General features: G+C 50.8%; 2 pseudogenes; one reads left to right on the forward strand and one right to left on the reverse strand.

The window, feature by feature from the left end:
- Positions 1-11824: 11824 nt before the first annotated feature.
- LOC139016790 (protein tweety homolog 3 pseudogene) lies at positions 11825-12273 on the reverse strand (annotated as a pseudogene).
- A 6465-nt stretch (positions 12274-18738) lies between these two features.
- Positions 18739-20976, forward strand: LOC139016791 (C-C motif chemokine 4-like; annotated as a pseudogene).
- The last annotated feature ends 298 nt before the right edge of the window (positions 20977-21274 follow it).

Here is a 21274-nt window from a genome sequence, read left to right on the forward strand (position 1 = left end):
TCTTTGAATCAAAACCAATACATGACAGTGTCCCATTACTGCAGGAACAGAGCTCACGTATGTTTATGGTGGCACTCTGTTCAGTCATTGGAGGAATTGTCTCTGATGACTCTGGTGGCTGAGTTATTGTAACTTCTAGGTCAAACGACAGAACTATGGCTGTGACTTCAGAAAAAGTTGGCTGCTGAACCTGAATAAGTTCTGGATGTTGAAGTATCACTTCAGGGTGCTTTGGAGGAGCTGTAGTCTGCTGCAGGGCTGTAGCACCAGCCTCCAAAGTAGGTTCTGGAATGATGGAGACTTCCAGTTCCAATTGTGGAAAGGTTGGCTGCTGAGCCTGATTAGGCTCTGCTAGTGGCAATATCACCCCAGGGTTTAGTGGAGGAGCTGCATTCTGCTGCAGGGCTGTAGCTTCAGCCTTAAAGTAGGTTCTGGAATGACAGGGACTTCCAGTCCCTAGGGTGGAAAGGTGTGGCTGCTGAGTCTGAACAGGCTCTTTAAGTGTAAATGTCACCCCAGGGTTTAGTGGAGGAGCTGCAGTCTGCTTCAGGGCTGTAGCAGCAGCCCCCAAAGTGTGTTCAGGAGAGATGGTTAGTCCCATGTCCACAGGTGGAATGGTTGGCCCGTCAGCCTGAACAGGCTCTTGCTGTGGAAACGTCACCTCAGGGTGCTTTGGAGGAGATGCAGTCTGGTGCAGGGCTGTAGCAGCAGGCTCCAGAGCAGACAGAGTTGGGGACTCCTGCTGGGGTGTAGGTTTTTCTTCGTTGGTAGCCTTTGCATGATGATCTGAGACTTTGCTAGTAGCAGATGATGCAATCTTACGGGGCTCTGAAGTTATCAAATTACCCTGGTCCACACCTTTAACACCAATAGGCAAGAGTTGATGCTGAACTTCACCCCAATCTGGAATTGAGTTTGCTGCCTCATAATGTATTAAAGGCTGAGTTTTAATATCCATAGAGGATTTTGGTGGTTGGCATAGACTCTTCAGAATGATTTGAGAAGTTTATATATCGTCAAGAGGCACAGAAGGTAGAACTGAGCTCTTTGAAAAGTGGGCATATTCAGGGTAGGGGTTCTGCTTATCTTGAACTCTGTGGTCGTCCAACAAAAATTTCAATGGCTCAGAGGACACTGCAGACTGATTTGAGGTTTCTTGTTGGGGTGGAAGCTGAACTAGAGCCTCCTGAGGGTTTGGAGAAGGTTCCATTTTCTCAGGGGACTCTGTTAATACAGCTGAGGCAGCGTGGTTTAGCGAAGGAAATTCAAGGTTTGCAGGATTTTGCTGATCCCAAGACCAGGGCTTGGTGGGCCCCAGGGGGATGAAGGTTAGTAGGATAGAGTCTATTGCCAACTCTGGAATCGGAGCTGCCTGGACCTGCAGCCACTACAGGTGCCACAGGAACAGAAACCGTGGGGCCCACATGTGCAGCCCAGACATGACAGGCAGAAGTCTGGGGCACAGTGAGCCACCAAGGTGAATGGGGCAAGGAGAGTTGTGTAAAGTTTCCCCCATGTCCTGCGTGGTTCAGGGTTCACGATCTGGAAGAGGGCCGCACGCAAATGAGAGAGACAAGAAAAGAAATAATAATTTGGAAATATTGGGGGACCAGGCTGGCAAGTCCAACTCAAGAGGAAGGACTTCCACTGGTGCTCAGGCCTCACCAGCCTTTTATTGGTTTGAGATACACCCACAGCCCTTAGGCAGGCAATTTGCAGTAACAGGCAGACTTGCCCTTAATAATAAATGGGGAAGTTGCTTCAGCTACCATTGTCTGGACTAACAGTGGGTGCACAGCCCTGACCTTTGCCAGGGCTTCAAGGGTCACCAGCCTTCAGAGTTCCTTGTACACACCTCTCTGCTAGTGAGGGCAATAGGTGGCTTCCCACAGAGTGTGACCCAGAAGACTAGGGCATAACAAGTGATCCAAAACAATGGAGCACAAGGAGCGATCCAAAATGCTGGGGCACGTACATGCAACCCAGAGAAGTGGGATGCAAGTGCCTGCGCTGAGCAGGAGCCCAACAATTTGCAGCCATGTCACAATTGGCAGCCTGTCCTGCATGTGCCCCTTAGCAACCAAGCACCCCTCCCCCACCTCAAGTTCTAACCGTTATGTAGGCAATCTTGATTATTTTGGGGCTGAAGTGCCTACAGAAGAGGGAGCCTTTTCCCAAGAATCACCAAGGGCCAAGTGGTTCCTTTCACCTGCAGAAAAGAGAACTATCTCCCTCTGGGTCTCCCCTCTCCACTCACAGTGAGGCAGGATTTGGACTACACACTTGGGTGGCCCCAGAGCCCAGGCATGGTGGGATGTGGGGAGGGGGTGTAAAAGAAGGTGGGGAGGGGGGAGTATTGAAGAGCTTTCCAAGAAAGCCACAGGGCCTGGCATCTCAGGAAATTCAGAAGACCTAGTCCAGTCTGGCAATTTGGGCTCCTCTTCAAAGCTGAAATCTGAGAGTCTTCCTTCCATGGCCATACTGCTTCCTGGAAAAGTAGCTGACCTACAAAATATACCAGTTAGAGTGGTGTGGAGTGGAGCACACTTTACTGTTAGGTTGAAAGGGGGTCCAGGAGCGGATGCATGCCTCCGCCAGGCAGATGGTGACATAGATATTAGGCCCTTCCTAGAATCTGTAACAGGCCAGGGCACCAGGTAGATGGTGATGCAGATACCGGTCCCACCCTGGAATTCCTAACAGGTCAGCTATCAGACCGATGAGGACACCAGGAAACAGTGACGATCCCTGCGGTGGGAACTCCCACAGCTCATGCTCCCCCGCCCTCACTGAACAGCTGTATAAAAAAAATGCCCCTACTCCCTCTCCACACGACTCCACTGGCCCAATCCCGGGGCCTGTGGACCTCTCCCAGGAGCACAGAATAAATTCTCCTCCTTCAATCTGCCCGACTCTCTGACTCAGTTTCCTGCGCCGTGAACCTCACATTTGGTGCCGAAACCTGGGATGTGCGAGCACCCCATCCGGCCATCCCTCTGCGGTCTGGGGTGCCCTCCTCTCCCTTCTTGTGGCTCTTTCCTGGCTTAGCAACCTTCCTCGGCTTGGCAGCCTTCCTGGCTTGGCAGCGTCAGCAGTGAGTCCTGACCCGGGTAGATAGCTAAGGTCGTCCTCGGATGTCTCTGTCCGTAAAGCATGGCCATGTCAGAGATTGTCCCGTTCTCCGGACCCTTCCAGGAAGGGTTCTCCACACCCTGGGAGGTATCGGAGACTTCTGTATCTTCCCCTGGTTCCTCTGTCTGTCCATGGCCCTGGCTGAATGGCTGGAACACTGGCCCTTCAGCCCCGGCTACTGACCTCAGGTATCAAGCATGGGTAATCAAAATTCTAAACCTGATCCGAGCACACCTCTAGGGTGCCTGCTCGCCAATTTGGCTAAACTAGGCCTGTCCCAGGATCTGCCTCCTAAGCGCCTCATTTACTTCTGCAACCTGGCATGGCCTCAGTATGAACTGGACGATGGGTCAAGATGGCCCGAGAACGAGACTTTTGATATAACATCCTTACTGACCTCAGTAATTTCTGCCGGCAAACCGGGAAGTGGCTCAAGGTCCCATATGCCCAAGCCTTTCTCTATCTGCGGTCCCGTCCCTCCCTCTGCTCCTCCTCCACCACGGCCCAGGCTCTCCTGGCTCATGAGAAACCTACTCTGCCTACTGATACTCCTCCACTTTCCGATACTTCTCCACTTTCCGCCTTATCTGAGCCCCCCGAAAATCTTTCCTCCCCTCCGCCTTGCCCACCTCCCTACCCAGGTCCTTTCCCCAAAGCTCCTTCCGCCTCACTGTCCGCACCCTCTCCTCCTCCCTCCCTATCGAACCTCCCCCTGGCAATGCCTTCTCCCCTACCTGCTCTTCCACTGCAGGAGCCCACCTCCCCACCTCTGCAGCCCCCGGCAGGAGCAGGAAGCCTAAGTCAGGCAATTGCTCCTCCCCCACAACCGCCTGTTTCCCCAGTCAGTAAGCACACGCGTTCGCAAGCCCCTGCTCTCCTCTGTCCTCTCCGGGAAGTTGCAGCCCCAGAGGGTGTAGTCAGAGTCCATGTTCCCTTCTCTCTGTCAGATCTCTCCCAGATTAAGAAGCGGCTGGGGTCCTTCTCTGCCAACCCCACTCCGTTCATTAAAAAATTCCGATACCTCAAGGGGAGGATGAGGACACATTTGTAATACATTAATAAAAAAAAATATGTGGGGGAAAAAAATCAAAATAAATGTCTATTTGAAAAAAAAAATTCCGATACCTCTTTCAGGCCTATGACCTCACTTGGCATGACATTCATGTTATTCTTTCTTCCAACCTAACGTCAGATGAAAGGGAGAGAGTCTTGGGGGCAGCAGTGGACCACGCAGATCAGGTTCACCTTACAGATGCCAACATGACAGTGGGGGCCCAGGCCATTCCTTGCCAGGAGTCTGGCTGGGAGTATCAACTAGGTACCCCCAAAGGGCAAAACGGGCACCGACGCCGAGACCAGATGCTCCAGTGCCTGATGGCCGGCCTACAGGCCACCTCCCACAAGGTAGTTAATTATGACAAACTGAGAGAAATTACTCAGGGCCCAGATGAGAATCCCGTGGTCTTCCTTAACAGGCTGGCTGAGGCTCTGACCTTATATACTCGTCTGGACCCTGGTCTCCAGCTGGAGCAACAGTTTTAGCCACCCACTTCATTTCGAAGTCAGCCCCAGATATTCGAAAAAAGTTTAAAAAGGCGGAGGATGGCCTTCAGACCCCGATCCGAGATCTAGTGAACATGGCCTTTAAGGTTTTCAATGCCCCTGAGGAGCACACAGAGTCAGATCAGGAGGCCCTCCTTCGACAGAAGGTAGACTTGCAAACTCAAGCCTTGGTTGAGGCCCTGCGGCCGATGGCAGCCAGTCCCAAGGGGGCTGTGCGTGATGGGGGTGCAACGAGAGGAAGAACGCCACCCAGAGAATGCTTCAAATGCAGAAATGAAAGCCACTGGCCAAAGCAGTGCCCCAGGCCCAGGGTTCCAACCAAGCCTTGCCCAGCGTGCTATAAAATCGGCCACTGGAATAGTGCTGGGCCTTCTGCACCCCAACGTGAAGGGGCTGCCCTTCCAGGTCATGACCCGCCGCTGGCCATGCTGGGACTGGCTGAAGACTGAAAGAGCCCAGACTCAATGACCCCCATCACCCTCGCTGAGCCCAGGGTATCGCTGAAGGTAGTGGGTAAGCGGGTCTCCTTCCTGATTGACATGGGAGCTACCTTCTCTGTCCTGCCCTCCTTTTCAGGGCCCCTTTTTCCTTCCACAATCTCAGTCATGGGTATTGATGGCAAATCCACCTGCCCACTAGCCATCGGATCCCTTCCCTGTCTCCTGGATGATAACCCTATAACCAACTCGTTCTTAGTCATGCCTTCATGCCCCGTGCCCCTTTTAGGACAAGATATCCTCACCAAACTAGGGATCGGTCTGCAGCTCACTCGGAGCCCTTCAACCTTCCTGCTCCTTCCGCTCCTGGCCCCCTCTCTTCATGGGGACACCTATCGCTCACAGCCTGTGTCCTTTGTTGACCCAAAAGTGTGGGATATTTCTACCCCGGTGGTCGCTAGACTCCATGCCCTGGTCAAGAACAGGCTTAAGGACCCCACCTCATTTCCATCCCATCCCCAGTTTCCTATCTCCCTAACTCACCACCAAGGGCTCAAATCCCTCATTACTCAGCTTCTGGGGCAGGGGCTCCTCATACCTACCGACTGTCCCTGCAACACCCCCATCCTCCCAGTTAGAAAGTCAGACGGGATCTACCGACTTGTTCAGGACCTCCTAATGATCAACGAAGTGGTGATCCCAATCCACCCGGTGGTCCCCAATCCTTACACTCTCCTTTCACGCATCCCATCTGGTACCACCCACTTTTCCTTCCTCGACCTCAAGGATGCCTTCTTTACCATCCCTCTGGACCCAGACTCTGTCCATCTGTTTGCATTTACTTGGAAGGACCCAGACGAGCAGGCATCCCGCCAGCTCACCTGAATGATCCTGCCCCAGGGGAACAGAGACATTCCTCACATGTTTGGCCAGGCCCTAGTCAGAAACCTCCAACAATGCTCGTTAGAACCCAGCACTCTTCTTCAGTATGTGGATGATCTCCTCCTCTGCAGGCCTGCCCTGGACATGTCTCAGAGGCATACAGCTAATCACCTCAACTTTCTAGGAGACAAGGGATACCCTGTGTCCCCTGCCAAGGCGCAACTGTTGGCCCCCACCGTCACTTACTTGGGGATCTGTCTGATGCCTAATTCCCGAGGGCTGACAGTTGACCGAGCACAGGCAATACGAGACCTACAGCCCCCCACTTCTGCAGACCAGATCTTGTCCTTTTTGGGACTGGTAGGATTCTTCCACCATTGGGTCCCAAACTTTGCTCTCCTAGCTAAGCCCCTATACCAAGCTGCTAAAGATACACTTGCAGGCCCCCTCTCCTCACTCTCCTTCGTTCATCCAGCTTTTTCTAAGCTCCTGGATACCCTTCTGTCATCCCCTCCTCTCTGTCTCCCAGACACCTCTAAGCCATTCCAACTATTTACTGATGAAAGACAGGGAATGGCTATTTGGGTCCTCACCCAGCCCCTAGGGCCAGCCTTCACCCCTGTAGCCTACCTGTTCAGACAGCTTAACCCCACCTTCCAGGGATGGCAGCCCTGCTATGGGCTCTGGCTGCAGCTGCTGTTCTCATCAAGGAGGCCCAAAACATCAGCCTCCAACAGCCCTTACAGGTCTCCTCCATCCACAGACTACAGGATCTTCTGTCCCATTGTTCCTTATCTCTCCTCTCCCCCTCTCACATGCAGAAACTCCATCTTCTGTTCCTCGAAAATCCTGACATGTCCCTGACCCAGTCCCCAGCTCTAAAGCCGGCTACTCTCCTTCCCGCTGCCTCCACCCTACCTGCGGCAACACATTCTTGCCCCAAGTTCGTCGAGACTCTCACTCAGCCTTGGGCAGGACTCTCAGATTCTCCTCTCTCCAATCCTGACTTAACTCTGTTTGTGGATGGAAGCTCCTGCCTGGACCAACAGGGACGTTGGAAAGCCTTCTATGCGGTAGTGACACCCGAGTGGACTCTGGAGGCGGCCCAACTCCCAGAGGGTAACACCTCTCAAAAGGCCGAGCTCATTGCACTGACCCGCGCCCACACCTGGCCAAAGGAAAGAGAGTAAACATATATACAGACACCCAGTATTCCTTTCTGATAGCCCATTGCCACGCGGTTATCTGGAAGGAAAGGGGCTTCCTCTCTACTAAAGGCTCACCTATTATCAATGCTAGACACAACAGGCTTACTTGATGACTTACACCTTCCCTCCCAGGTAGCCATCATGCACTGCTGAGGCAATCAGACAGACTCCTCGCTGGTTACGCGGGGAAATGTCTAAATAGATGCGGTAGCCAGAGACTTAACTCAGGGTGAAGGGTCCCCGGCCCTGGTCCGGTTCCTTTCCCTTCCCTCCATTACCCCTCAATACACCGAAGAAGAAAAAAACAAATTCCTGCAGTGGGATGCTCTCTCGGTCCTGAGGGATGGATCTTTATAAACAACAAAATCGCCCTTCCTCAGGTCCAGACAAGGGCCATTGCCCAACAAATCCACTGGTCTTTGCACATTGGACCACTGGCACTTTGGAGGTTCCTCGAACCTCTCTTCACCTCGCCCACACTGCGGGAGGTGATCACAAGTGCCTGCTCTTCCTTCCGCACGTGTGCGGCTGTCTCACCCCAGGGAGGGTTGCACCATAACTTTCCCACCCATCAAATATGGGGACACCTCCCAGGGCAGGACTGGCAGATAGACTTCACCCATATGCCTCCCCACAAAAAGACCAGGTATCTGCTTACCATGGTAGACACCCTGACAGGGTGGGTAGAGGCCTTTCCCACCCGCAAGGAAACTGCTGAAGTGGTGGCTGAGACACTAATAGCACACATTATCCCAAGGTTCGGCCTCCCCATCTCCATCCAATCAGACAATGGCCCAGCTTTTATATTAAGGGTTGTCCAGCAGGCTAGCACCTCTCTTGGCATCTTCTGGAAACTACACATACCCTACCGACCACAATCATGGGGTAATATCGAGAGAATTAATGGACTCCTTAAAGACCATCTAACTAAACTCTCTCTAGAAATTCGCAGCTCCTGGCTGGACCTCCTGCCCATGGCCCTGACCAGGATCTGGGCTACACCAAGGAGCCCCACCTTCTTAAGTCCTTTTGAGCTTCTATATGGGAGACCCTTCTTGCTCAACCACCATCTCCCTATTGATCCTCCTCCCTTGGATCCTTATGTTCCATATTTGCCCCTACTCAGGCAGCTGCTCCGAGAACACACAGACAAGTTTCTGCCCAAGCCAGAACCAACCGACCATGGTTCTCTAGGACCAGCCCTTCACCCTGGTGATTTGGTCCTCCTTAAGAATCTACATCCAAAAGCCTTGGAGCCTAGGTGGACGGGACCTCACACTGTAATCCTTACAATCCCCACTGCTACCAAACTGCTTGGCGATCCGTTGTGGCACCACCTCTCCAGGCTCAAGAGGACCCCGGAGCAGCATGACTTTTAGAATGTGAGGTGCTGGGCCCCACAAAGGTCCGCCTTATTCGCCACCCCCTCCTCTTCCTCCTCCCGGCCCTGAGCAACCTACACCCACCCGCAACTGCTTATATGTTGAGATTCAAGGTCCGTGAAACCTACTACCAGGATGACAAACAAGTCACCCAGCAGGTAGGATCTCAGGACTGCCCTCTGGTTGGATGCTTAGTTGGGTCCAGCAGGTTAGCACCTCTCTTGGCATCTTCTGGAAACTACACATACCCTCTGGTTATGGCTGCAGGGTCGCCCCAGTCAGTGTCCAACCGGGGGCGACCCTATGTCTGTTTTGCTTACAACCAGCGGGACCCAGAGAGGTGTAATCAAGATGTCGACACCTATGGGGGTTGCCGCTGGAGAGGCTGGGTCACTCATGATGCCTATGACAAGATCTGGACTGGGCCCTTTTTCTGGAAGGATGGGACCTTCAACATCAGGGTCTGGGATCTCTGTGACCAGTGATGGGTTATGGGTGTTATGGGAACGCTACACTGGAATGATTGGAGCTCTGCCCTTTCAGGGACCATCTATATCTCCCAGGAATACGTCTTGGTCCAGGAGGCTCAAATCCAGGTTTCCAACAGCATCCTACAGGCCGAACAGTCCTTTAAAGGGAAGCTTCCTGACTCCCCCTGGGTACAAGTCCTATCTTCTTGACTCCGACTTATTCAACATACTCTACTATTCCTCAATGAGACCCGCACTCTGCCTAATGTCTCCAGCTGCTTTCTATGCGACTCTCTCCAAAGGCTTTTGCTGGCTGCCGTCCCACTCATAACTCCTCCAGGAGCCCAGGGGCAAGGTGAATGTCAGCCTCCCTTGGCTGGCATTCCCCTTTGGGAACCCAAAACTTCAGAACCCACACTGCCCCCACGGATATGCTACCAGACCAGTAATCCGGTAACTAGGGGACAAGTCACTTGGAACTGTACCCAAAACTACACCGCAGCCAGTCTCACCAAGCACAGCCCGGGTACCTTCTTTTGGTGCAATGGCACCTTAAGCAACTGCATAAACTCCTCTGACCCCGGGCCTTGCTTCGTGGTCACAGTAGTTCCCCAACTAACCTTGTATGGAGAGTTGGAGCTCTCCTGGCTGCTCCCTTCATCCCACCCCAGGGCCCGCCGGGCTGCCTTCCTCCCTGTCATGTTGCAGGTGAGTATCGCTGCCTCGGTAGGCCTCGCCGGAGGTGTGTGTGTGGGGGGGTGGGGGGGGGCGGGGCTCAGGAACAGTCTGGTCACTGCTCAGGACTTCAATGACATGCTCCAGTTAGCCCTGAAGTCTACAACCACCTCTTTAGCCTCCCTACAGCGGCAAGTAACATCAATAGCCCAGGTAGCCCTACAGAACTGGTGTGCCTTAGATCTCTTGACAGCAGAAAAAGGGGGGACCTGCATATTCCTTCAGGAAGAATGCTGCTACTACATCAACGAGTCTGGAATAGTGGAACAAAACTTGCAGACCCTGACTAAGCTGAGTGAAGAACTACATGCAAGACACTCCCAGAACAACTCTTCGGCTGGTTCCAAAGCCCCTTAACTACCTGGGTCTTACCCATGATAGGACCCCTAATTCTCATCTGTGTCTTTTTCTTCTCCTAGCCCCCTGCCTCCTTAAGTTCATCCCCTCCCGCATCATGGATATGTCACAGGTGACTGTAAATCAGCTTCTGTGCCATCCCTACGCTCGGCTACCCTCCTACCTGCCTCTGCCTGACCCCAGCCTTTAACCCCCCACTCCCCCCGCTTCTTCCCTGGACAGCTGGAAGTAGTCAGAAGGAACCTGCGCCCCCTATCACCAAAAGGCCAGGATGTTAGGTCGAAAGGGGGTCCAGGAGCTGATGCATGCCTCTGCCAGGCAGATGGTAACATAGATACTGGCCCCTTCCTAGAATCTGTAACAGGCCAGTGCACCAGGTAGATGGTGATGCAGATACCAGTCCCACCCTGGAATTCCTAACAGGTCAGCTACCAGACAGATGAGGACACCCGTGATGACCTCTGAGGCGGAACTTACACAGCTCATGCTCCCCCGCCCTCACTGAACAGCTGTATAAAAAAAAATGCCCCTACTCCCTCTTGGCGCAACTCCACTGGCCCAATCCCAGGACCTGTGGACTTTGCCCGGGAGCACAGAATAAATTCTCCTTCTTCAATCTGCCTGACTCTCTGACTCAGTTTCCTGCGCCACGAACCTCACATTTACAGTTCAAAAATGTTGCCATTTCCTCAAAATTCTCAGTATTCATGTCTGATTCTTTTGTTTTGTTTTGTTTTGTATTTTTATCCGAGGTTATGTTTATTGATTTGAGAGAGAGAGAGGAAGGGAGAGAGAAACCTTGATCTGAGAGAGAAAGAAACATCAATTGGCTGCCTCCAGTACATGCCTCAACCAGGGATCCACCTGCAATGTCATGCCTTAACTGTTATGCCCAGATTTCAAGATTCCAAAGAGCCCACCAGGGAGCCAGCCATTCCAATGCAAAAGCAAAGAGTCCTTTATTTCAAACCCAGGCTTGGCTCCCCTACCCTCCTTACTGATGCAGCAGCAAGTGGCAGAGAGAGAGAAGCCTGATGGGACCAGGAGTTTTATAGGGGGGTGGAGTAAGGGCGGGAGAGGGGACTGTGGGCCCCGCCGATTGGCCAGGCGCGAGTTGGTGTCTCATTACACAGGATGTGGTCATAGTGATGGCGTGCACTTCCCTTGATTATCATTGGTTATTCCAGAGAAATCCTGGGTGTGGCTAGCAGAGGCTTCTTCTGGGAAGAAGCCTTTGCCTAGCACATGACCCTGCCCAAAAATGGAGGACCCAGGGTAAGATGGAGGGCGCAGTCCCCACCCCTTCACTGAGAATGCAGGGAAGGGCGGGGACCGCGTGTCTGCAGGTTTGAGATCTCACCCTTTCACTGAACACGGAGGAAGTCTTCCCTGTCCCTGGTGGGGGAGTCATTCTGTGTTGGCTCTGGAGGCCTCCCTCTGCTTTCCTAGGGTGCTCTGGGTCTGGATGTCTTGGGGGATCCCCACGCTCCCCGGCTGCAGGGGCTCGCTGTGCCCTGGCCGCAGCGAGGGCTGGGAGGAGGCCCCTCAGCTGCTGGGGGGCTCTATCGCCTCCGCTATGAGCAGCCTGGCCCCGTGGTCCCGGACACCAGCCTGGTCCGGGCTCTGCCTGCTGCTCTGGCCCGCGGTCCATCCCGGCATCACAGCTCCGCTGTGAGGCTCAGGGCAGCCGCAGTGTCCCACACGCGGTCCTGCACCCCGGCCACCATGCGGTTGGTGTGGCGGAGCGAGTAGGTGGCCCGATGGACGCCGTTGCTGGTCTCCCCGTTGCCACAGAAACCCACCGCGATGCCGGCGCTGCACACCAGCTTGGCGATGACCACGCACCAGGCGGGCAGCAGCAGTCGGTGTCCAGGTGCTCCTCGCTCCTGCGCTGCCGGCAGCGCAGCCAGAAGGAGTAGAGGAGCAGGAAGAGGAGGTCCAGGGTGAGGCAGGCCAGCGCGGCGGCCCCGAGCAGCACCAGCGCCTGCTGGCAGTCGGGGTCCTCGGGCCGGAACTGGCCGCTGGTGGGCTCCCAGCGCAGGCTGAAGTGCGGCAGCCGGTGCAGGAGGTTCACCCACCAGGGCGCCGTGTAGCTGACCCCGGCCATGGCGGGCCGGGCCTTCGGACACTAGGCCACCGCGCGGCTCCCCGCCGGCCCGGGGCGTCGGGTTCAGGGGCCTGCTGACCCTGGCCTAGTCGCCCGCATCACCTGCGCGCTCCTGGGCCCGGCCTGGCCCGGCGGCTTGGCGGTGCTCGTTGGCGCTCGGCTCCGCTTGGCCGCCCACGCCCACCGCCTCTTTGTTCGCCTCCGCCTCTTTGTCCATCCTGCTCGGGGCGCGCCTTTGAACACACGCACTCGCCCTTTCATAAGCCACAACCCCTGGTGCACTTGGTGCTTGGGACAGTACTTCAACCAAAGGAGCCACCCAGCCAGGGCTCCATGCCTGGTTTTTAATTCACCACTCTATTACACAGGGGCTACCATTGTGTAGTGATGACTCCAAAATTCCTGTAGATGGCGTTTTGGAGGGAAAGAGCATCTGAAAATGTCCCCCTCCCACCTTGGCTCAACACAGCCGTTAATCTAGAAAAGTAACAATGCCACTTTTCTGAGGTCTACCCTGTGCACACACATGGAGAAAATACTTAGGATGTTAAAGCCAGCATATTAAATAATTTTTTTTGAAATACTGTAACTGGCATCCAATTTGGTTCCTTCACAGCCCTTTCTATAATTTTTTTACTTTACTCCTTGTTTGTTGTCTGGCACAACCTCCAGTATGTAAACTCCAAGAGAAAAGGGGCTGCATCTTATTCCCAGTGTCAAACATATAGTAATGGTTTTTATTTTTTATTATTATTATTTTTAGTAATGTTTTTAAATGGAACTCATTCCAAGATTAGCCTCATATGCGGGTGGATCTCTTGTTATAATCAGGCTTCTGAAATTTTTAGCATCAATACTAAATCCCATCTTCATGTACTTCACGGGAAGACAGATTTCTTAAAGCCCAGGACAATACTAGAGCTTTTGCTTTCTGTAGTCATCAGAGGTTGCAAATTTCAACTGAGTATTCTGAGAAGTCCCACACAGGCTAAACGCAAGAACTATTCTATTTCAGCACTAGCCGGGTGGTTCAGTTGGATGAGCATCGTCTTGTACATTGAAAGGTTGTAGGTTTGATTCCTAGTCAGGGCACATACCTAAGTTGCAGGTTCAATCCCCAGATGGGGTGAATACAGGAGGCCACTCATTGATATTTTTCTCTCTTTCTCTTTCTCCCCCTCCCTCCCTCCTTCAAATCAATAAACATATTCTCAGGTAAGGATACAAAGGACTTGTGCCAATATGTTTAGCTAAATCAATGGCTTCCACGATTTATACACTGAAGCCATTTCTAAGCAATAGGGGATAGAGAATGATAACAATTGCCTCTTGAACACACAACAAAATGTGCTCATCTTCTCTAGAGAAGCTTCCCTGACCTCTTCTCTAACTGTATCCTGCACCTCCCCCTGTGCTCCTACAGCTCCTGAGCGACCTCCAATCATGTCACCTGTAACATATCTACTTGATCGCCTCCGCCACTGGAGAGTGAGCTTCTTGATGCAGAAAACATAGTAATGCTTATCTCTGTGTACACAGCAGGTGTTTAATAAGTGTGAAGAGGCAGTTCAAACTATCAGATGTAATGAGGGGGGCGGCGGGGGGGACGGGTAATGATCTGTAACATAGACTCAGGATGTGAACTCCATTTCGCTAAGTGAAGTAAGGATGCACTGGGCATTCTCACACTCTACTCAAAATGGGATTCCCAAGCCCTAAGGTGATAATTCCCCTCCTTCCCTGCTCTCAACCCCCAAACCCAGTGGATTTATTGCAAGGGATACTATTCTAGGACTTAACTCTTTCCAGTTCAGGAATGTGAAACATGACAGCAGGAGTCAACCCTGGTTCTAGGAGGCTCCAAATGCATTCTGTGGGTCACCCACCTTCTGGCTGCAGGGAAGCCTTTCACTTTCCCTGACTCATGGTAATATGGAGCCTTCCCCTTCTATGCCTTGACTGGCACTGTGCTCTTAACTCCATTCTGGGCACTTTCACATCTATTGTCATTTTGTCCTCCCAGCCTCTGGGAGCTGCAGGCAGGACTGGCAACTCCAGCAGTAATATGGCCTGGCAAAGGCCCTGCCTGGTACTTTTTATTCCCCCCAGCATACCCAAATCCATGGTTTTATCTGATCCCAATCTGTGTTGTATAGGATAGAAAGCAAAACCTAGAGAATTTAACAGACTTGATCAAAGTCACATAGGATGTGTGTTAAGACCTAAGATCTTCCAACATCTGGTCCAAAGAAGACCAAACTTCTTTAAAAGCTATGACCTTCTGAGATGGAACATACAGGGAAACTCTGAAGGTACCAGACTCTCAAACAGACTATAAAGATGCTGAGGAGCAGGAAACAGAGGTGGCCAATCTTAACATTCTGTGTTCTCCTAGAAAGACAGTGCTGAGATGCATGAGTATTGGGGAAAACATTAGGTGTTGGGGCCGAGAGCACTAGCCAGAAGAAGGTGAAATGCCTAAATCTAGAGAATTCATTGCAAGCAACTCCTGAGACTGGAATTCCAAGGTGAAGTGGAACACATGATCATTTTGTCAAGATAATAAGCCAAAAAGAGGTAAATCCTTTGGGTTTTACCAATATAGTATCCAAGTCACTGGGGAAAGTGGGACTGTAGATTGAAGAAACAAGTACACAATTATCCAAAGTGCAGGGTTCAGGATGGAGTCTGGAGGTCAGTGAACTGGTTGAAGTAGTTCATCATAGCGGCCACACTCCACCCCTCAGCCAGCCAGCCCCACACCTCTTAAAGTGGAAAAGGCCTTCAACCCATCACAGCCTGTTCTTTGGCAGTCAAGGGTGGGGGAAAATGACTTCAGGGCAAGTTAAATTCCTGACAGAAGTTTAAAGTGTCACTAGTATTTGACGGGTTCAAGCAAACCTTCAGGATTCTTTTTTTTTTAAATATATTTTATTGATTTTTTACAGAGAAGAAGGGAGAGGGATAGAGAGCTAGAAACATCGATGAGAGAAACATCGATCAGCTGCCTCCTGCACACCCCCCACTGGGGATGTGCCTGCAACCAAGGTACATGTCCTTGACCGGAATCGAACCCGGGACCCCTCAGTCCACAGGCCGATGCTCCACCCACTGAGCCAAACCAGTTCAGCTTCAGGATTCTTTATGAAGCATTTTTCCTACTTCAAAAAGTGTTTCTAGCTCTGTTTATACCTGTTTCTAGCTCGCTCCAGGCTGGAACATCCAGCAAGAGAGGAAAATAAATCAGTAAACATTATTGCGTACCTGCGATATGACGGGCACTATGTCAGGCAGGGAAAACATGCTTTGGGAAGTGGTGGATTAGTAGTAAGAAAGTCTTCCTCAAACTGTGATATCTGATTTTTATAAAAATTTATATGATCTTGCTTTGTTTTCAACAGAAAATATACATGGATATTGAACAAAATTTTTAGAAAATGGTAAGAAAACAAAAATTGCCCAGCATTCTGGACATAAAAGTAGTTTTGTCTTTTGCTATTGTTATTTAATAGTCTTTCTTGACCTAGTATATCTTATTATCATTACTTTATATTCTTCCCTGTCATTAAAAACTCAAGTTATTAAAAGTTAGCATGCATGATATTTTATTTTATGGATACACCAAAATGTTATACCATCTTAGATAATAAAACCCTAATATGCAAATCCACCAAACTGCAGAATGACTGGTTGCTATGACACACACTGACCACCAGGAGGCAGACGCTCAATGCAGGAGCTTCCCCCTGGTGGTCAGTGATTTCCCACAGTGGGAGCACCACTCAGCCAAAAGCCAGGCTCACAGCTGGTGAGCTCAGCAGCAGTGGCAGGAGCCTCTCCCACCTCTGCTGCAGGCGGGTGGTAAGGAGCAAGGGGTACTGGACTGAGAGAGCCCTGGACTGTGAGAGGGATGTCTGACTGCCACCTTAGGCCCAATCCCCCAAGCTGGCAGGCAGACATCCCCCAAGTGATCCCAGACTGCAAGAGAGTGCAGGCTAGGCTCAGGACCTCCCCCAACTCCAGTGCACAAATATTTGTGCACTGGGCCTCTAGTCTCTACATATAAAAAGCCAGAGACTGGGACGCCATAATGACCGTAAGGACTTTAACAACTGGTCAGTATGACGCCCACTGCAGCCAGCAAACTGACCCAATCGGGGGTGGGGCCAAGTGGCCAACCTACAGGGGTCCTTCCTGCCAGCTGGCCCTGCCCTGATTTGTCACTCCCACCCCGATCGAGGGTGGGTGGTGGGGCAACTCCCCACCATGGCCCTTCCCCCCCAGCCAGCCTCACCCCTCACTGATCAGCCTGCCCCACCCCAATTGGCCCCCACAGCCCCTCCCCTTCCTGGCCCTACTACCAATCAGCCCCCCATCTCAATCAGGGCCAGGGCCCACCAGCCAATTGCCCACAGCTCCTCCCTTCAGCTGGCCTGGCTCTGATCGGGCCCTATTCAGGGTGGGCTGGCAGGCCAACCTCCCGCCATCTCTTCCTCCTGACAAGCCTGGCCCCAGTCCAACCTGATTGGGGCTGGGTGGGTCAAACCCCACCAGTGCACGAGTTCATGCACTGGGCTTCTAGTCTATATAATAAAAGCCTAAGCAACCGTTAAGGCAAAACAACCAGAATAACCAGTCGTTATGATGCGCACTGACCACCAGAAGGCAGACGCTCAATGCAGGAGCTGCCCCCCTGGTGGTCAGTGCACTTCCACAGGGGAAGTACCGCTCAGCCAGAAGCTGGGCTCACAGCTGGCAAGCATAGCGTCGGTGGGGGGAGTCTCTCCCACCTCCACGGCAGTGCTAAGGAGCAGCGAGCCGAGCATTAAGGAGCAGCAAGCAGATGGGTGGTAAAGAGCAAGGGGTCCAAGACTGTGAGAGGGATGTCCACCAAGGGGTCCTGGACTGCGCGAGGGTGCAGGCCAGACTGAGGACCCCCCTCCCCCAGTGCATGAATTTCTAAGAATTTACAATTCACCCTTGTTACTTAGCTTGGTCCACTCAGGTTGTTATAACATTTCTCTATTATAAATTCAGCAGAGTACAGGCCCAGTGGCTGAGTGTTGACCTATGAACCAGGAGATCATGGTTAGATTCCCTGTCAGGGCATATACCTGGGTTTCAGGCTCAATCCTGGAGGCAGGGGGTGGGGGGCCCTTGCAGGAGGCAGCCAATCAATTATTCTCTCTCATCATTGATGTTTCTATCTCTCTCTCCCTTTCCCTTCCTCTCTGAAATCAATATATGTATATATATATATAAACCCTCCAAAAGCCATTGGAGGGTTTCCAACAGGATTGAATTGATCTAACTTCCTTTTAACAAACTCACTATGGCTGCAATGTGCAGAATGAGCTAAAGAGGGGCAAGGACAGAATCTCAATGAGAGACTAGGATGACTTGGACCAGGTGGAGAAAGTAGAGGTGGTAAGGAATAAGATGCTGGACATATTTTTTTTAAAAAAAGCCAACATATTTGTTAATGGATTGGATGTGGGATATGAAACAAAGAGAAGAGTCCAGGGTAGAGATCCTATGTGAGGAGTCACACAACCAGGTTTACACATTAGAGCAGTGGTTCTCAACCTGTAGGTCGTGACCTCTTTGGGGGTCGAATGACCCTTTCACAGGGGTCGCTAAATACATCCTGCATATCAGATATTTACATTATGATTCATAACAATAGTAAAATTACAGTTATGAAGTAGCAACGAAAATAATTTTATGGTTGGGGGTCACCACAACATGAGGAACTATATTAAAGGGTCTCGGCATTAGGAAGGTTGAGAACCACTGCATTAAAGCATTCCTTCAAGTGATTACCCCTGATAATAGGCTCTTTGTGCACTTGAAAGTAGTTAATTCCTTAGGGAAAAACTCTGATTTAGAAGATTAATTAAATCTCCTAAGGAAAGATCTTTAATAAAATAAGGTCACTCTTGTTGACTGTAAACAAAAAGTCAACTAGGTATTCATTCTGCAAAAAGGAGTTGGGAAAAAGTAAAGATTGCACTCTCGTATATACATACATGACCTTTACAAAGAGAAAATAAGACGAAAGTAGTTCCTTTACCAAAAGGAAGGGGAAATTAAGGGGAGAGGCTGTTTTAATCACAGAGCTCAGTAAATTGTTAACACTCTTCCTATAGGACTTTCATGATCCATATAGGATGTGATTCCTGTCTTGGCTAAGGTCCTTGTCACCAATTTTGACACTTTTGCCTATGTCCATTGGGCAGTAGGGAAAGCCCCAAATCCTTGTTCCCTCAATTTCCTATTGCAATCCCAGGCTTGTTCCTGTTTTTAGAAATATCTGTTGTTGATGGTATAGCCAAAGAATAGCACTCTTATGCCCTGTGACTTCCTGATCCTCCTCTTATAAATACAAGGGCAGAGCTGGGTCCAGGGAGTCAGGGAGCAAAGAGCCCAGGATCCTCAGGCCAGCGCTGTCTGCACACTGGGGAGATGAAGGTCTCTGCAGCTGCTCTCTCCTTCCTCATCCTTGCTGCTGCCCTTGGATCCCCTGCCCATGGATCCCTGGCTCAGGAATCCTGGGATGATGGTGAGTTCAATGAGCCTTTTCACTGGGGACCAATTGAACGGTAACTTGCAGTTAGGAAGGACACAGAGGGACACTGTCCTGCAACATAGAGGTGAATCTGGCACTTGTTTAAAAGCAGTAGCAGTAGGTATAGACCTTTTTCTGCAGCTTTTGGTCCACGGGAAAAACCACATACAGAAGATTTGTCCCACTTGGGGAAACAATTCTCTCCCTTTTATGGCCAGAATTATTTGATCCTTTCTCTTAGCTGACATAGGACTATATGTACAAGATCAAAAGAACTGTACTAAAATTATAAATCTGGAGAAAGAAGCATAGAACCCTACGTTAGAACTATTATATACCATGTAGCGTAAAACTATCATTTTGAAGAAGAAATGGGACAATCTGGACAAGTGACTCACCAAAGTCCACCTGATCATTCTATCTATTTTTAAAAACTAATATCTAGCACTGTCTATGTACAAGCAGGCACTGCTCTAATTGTCTTATAGATAGTAATACACTGAATCATCTTAACAATCCTGGCATCAGGATTTTAGAGATGCTTAGGTGGGGCATGCACAAACAAAGGTTGGGAGCCACTGGTCTAGATGTATTTTGGAATGCAGAATCTTTCAGGCTTTACAAAGGTAATATAGCCCTGGCTGGTTTTCTCAGTGGTTAGAGCATCGACCCTCGGACAGAAGGGTCACAGGTTGGATTCCCAGTCTGGGGGAGGGGGTTAGGCTGAGAAATGGGGTAGGCAGAGATACTGAGACACTGCTACCTCCCAGTGACTTCTCTTTCCTTCTTGTCTGTTTCTCGCAAATAGAACCAAGCATGGTGATGCACCAGTTGAATCCCAGAGGGCCCTCTCCTGGTTAATGAGTCTGGCCAGGGTAATTCAGCAGTTGAGTGTTGACCCAGGAACCAATAAGTCACTGATTCAATTCTGGGTCAGGGCACATGCCCAGGTTGCAGACTCAATCCCCGGTAGGGGCCGTGCAGCCTCTCTCTCAACGAAGTTTCTAACACTCTATCCCTCTTCACTCCTCTCCTTCTAAAAATCAGTGAAAACACTTATGTGTTTTTTTTAAGAAATTAAGTGTTTAGTTGTGGCATATATTTCAATGTGGCTGGTGGGTACAGATCTGCTCAGTGGCTTCATTCACCTTTTGAAAGAGATGATGAACATCTACAGGGAAGATCAGATTGGGCCATGGGTCCCTCTTCCATTGATGACCTCTTCCTCCTGCCTGTCCTGGAGAAGGCTCACCTAGGGGAGAGGGTGCTCTCTGATGCCTCCTGCATGCATCAAACCCTTCCACTTCTGGGAGAAATGGTCCTGGCCCTCTTGTGTCCTTGGCCTGGGTGCCTCAACCCAGGGAAGTGTGAAGCAAGGAGATGCCAGCAAATGCTGTAGAGGAGGAAAACACGCCCTTTGAGCCCTGTGCCTTCTCACCGTCCCCAGTACTTTGGAAGGAAGGAGGAAAGGAAATAGTCTTTTCTGAAGACTGCCTTTTCTCTTACTACAGGCTTTCACCGTCCTCCTGACTGCTGCCCGTCCTATACCCCACGAAAAATCTGATGTATATTCATGGAAAGTTACTTTCTAATGGCCAGTGGGTGCTCCCAGCCTGCTGTCATGTAAGTACCAACCATACCAGCCATATCTTGGGAGGAGGGACCTGATGGTAGATGGATGCCCATAAAAGTCACATCCTCTGGATCCTTCAAGGTCACGGGAGGCTGTGTCCTCATTCTTATCCTGCAGAGCATCAGATGTGAGATGTTCCCATTGAAGATGGAAGCTAGGAAAGGAAGGAGAGAGCAGGAGCAGGTCTGTACCAGGAAACTCCCATGAGTCACTAAGGAAGTCTTACAGGCTGAGGGAGCATCTCAAAGAGGAGATACCCCGAGTTCCTGCAGCAGAGAAAGGAACAAGCTGGGCTGAGTGGAGAATCTGAAGGGCCGGGAAGATGGGGCTCCCCATCTCTATTTGCAGAACCCTCCTCAATGTGTAACCTTTCTCCCCCTTGTTCCCCAGCTTCACCACCAAAAGGGGACAGCGTGTCTGTGCCAATCACAATAATGCAGAAGTTCAGGATTATGTCATGAACCTGAACAGGATTCAACTTGAGCTCCTGGCAAATTGTTGACTGATAAGAAGGGATACTAGGTCCCAGCCATCCATATCCATTCTCTGTTACCTCATCTCCTGGGAGCTTCTTGGCCTGAATTATTTTTTCAAAAGCAATAATTACTGTTCTGTTTTGGTTATAAAAGCTGTGAATTAACAAAACATATCCAATTTAACTTCACTTGACCTTTGAGAGGAAAAAGAAATGCAGGAATTGCTGAACTTTGGATTTGTGTTTTTCAAAATGAGACATCAGAGTATCATTTTTTAAGAAGCTAAAAACATGAGACTCATTCAGCCCTGGCCAGTGTGCTCAA

Source organism: Myotis yumanensis, unplaced genomic scaffold (assembly GCF_028538775.1).
Source record: "Myotis yumanensis isolate MYYU_CA2020_CCGP unplaced genomic scaffold, mMyoYum1.0.hap1 SCAF_9, whole genome shotgun sequence".
In the NCBI taxonomy this organism is placed as follows: Eukaryota; Metazoa; Chordata; class Mammalia; order Chiroptera; family Vespertilionidae; genus Myotis; species Myotis yumanensis.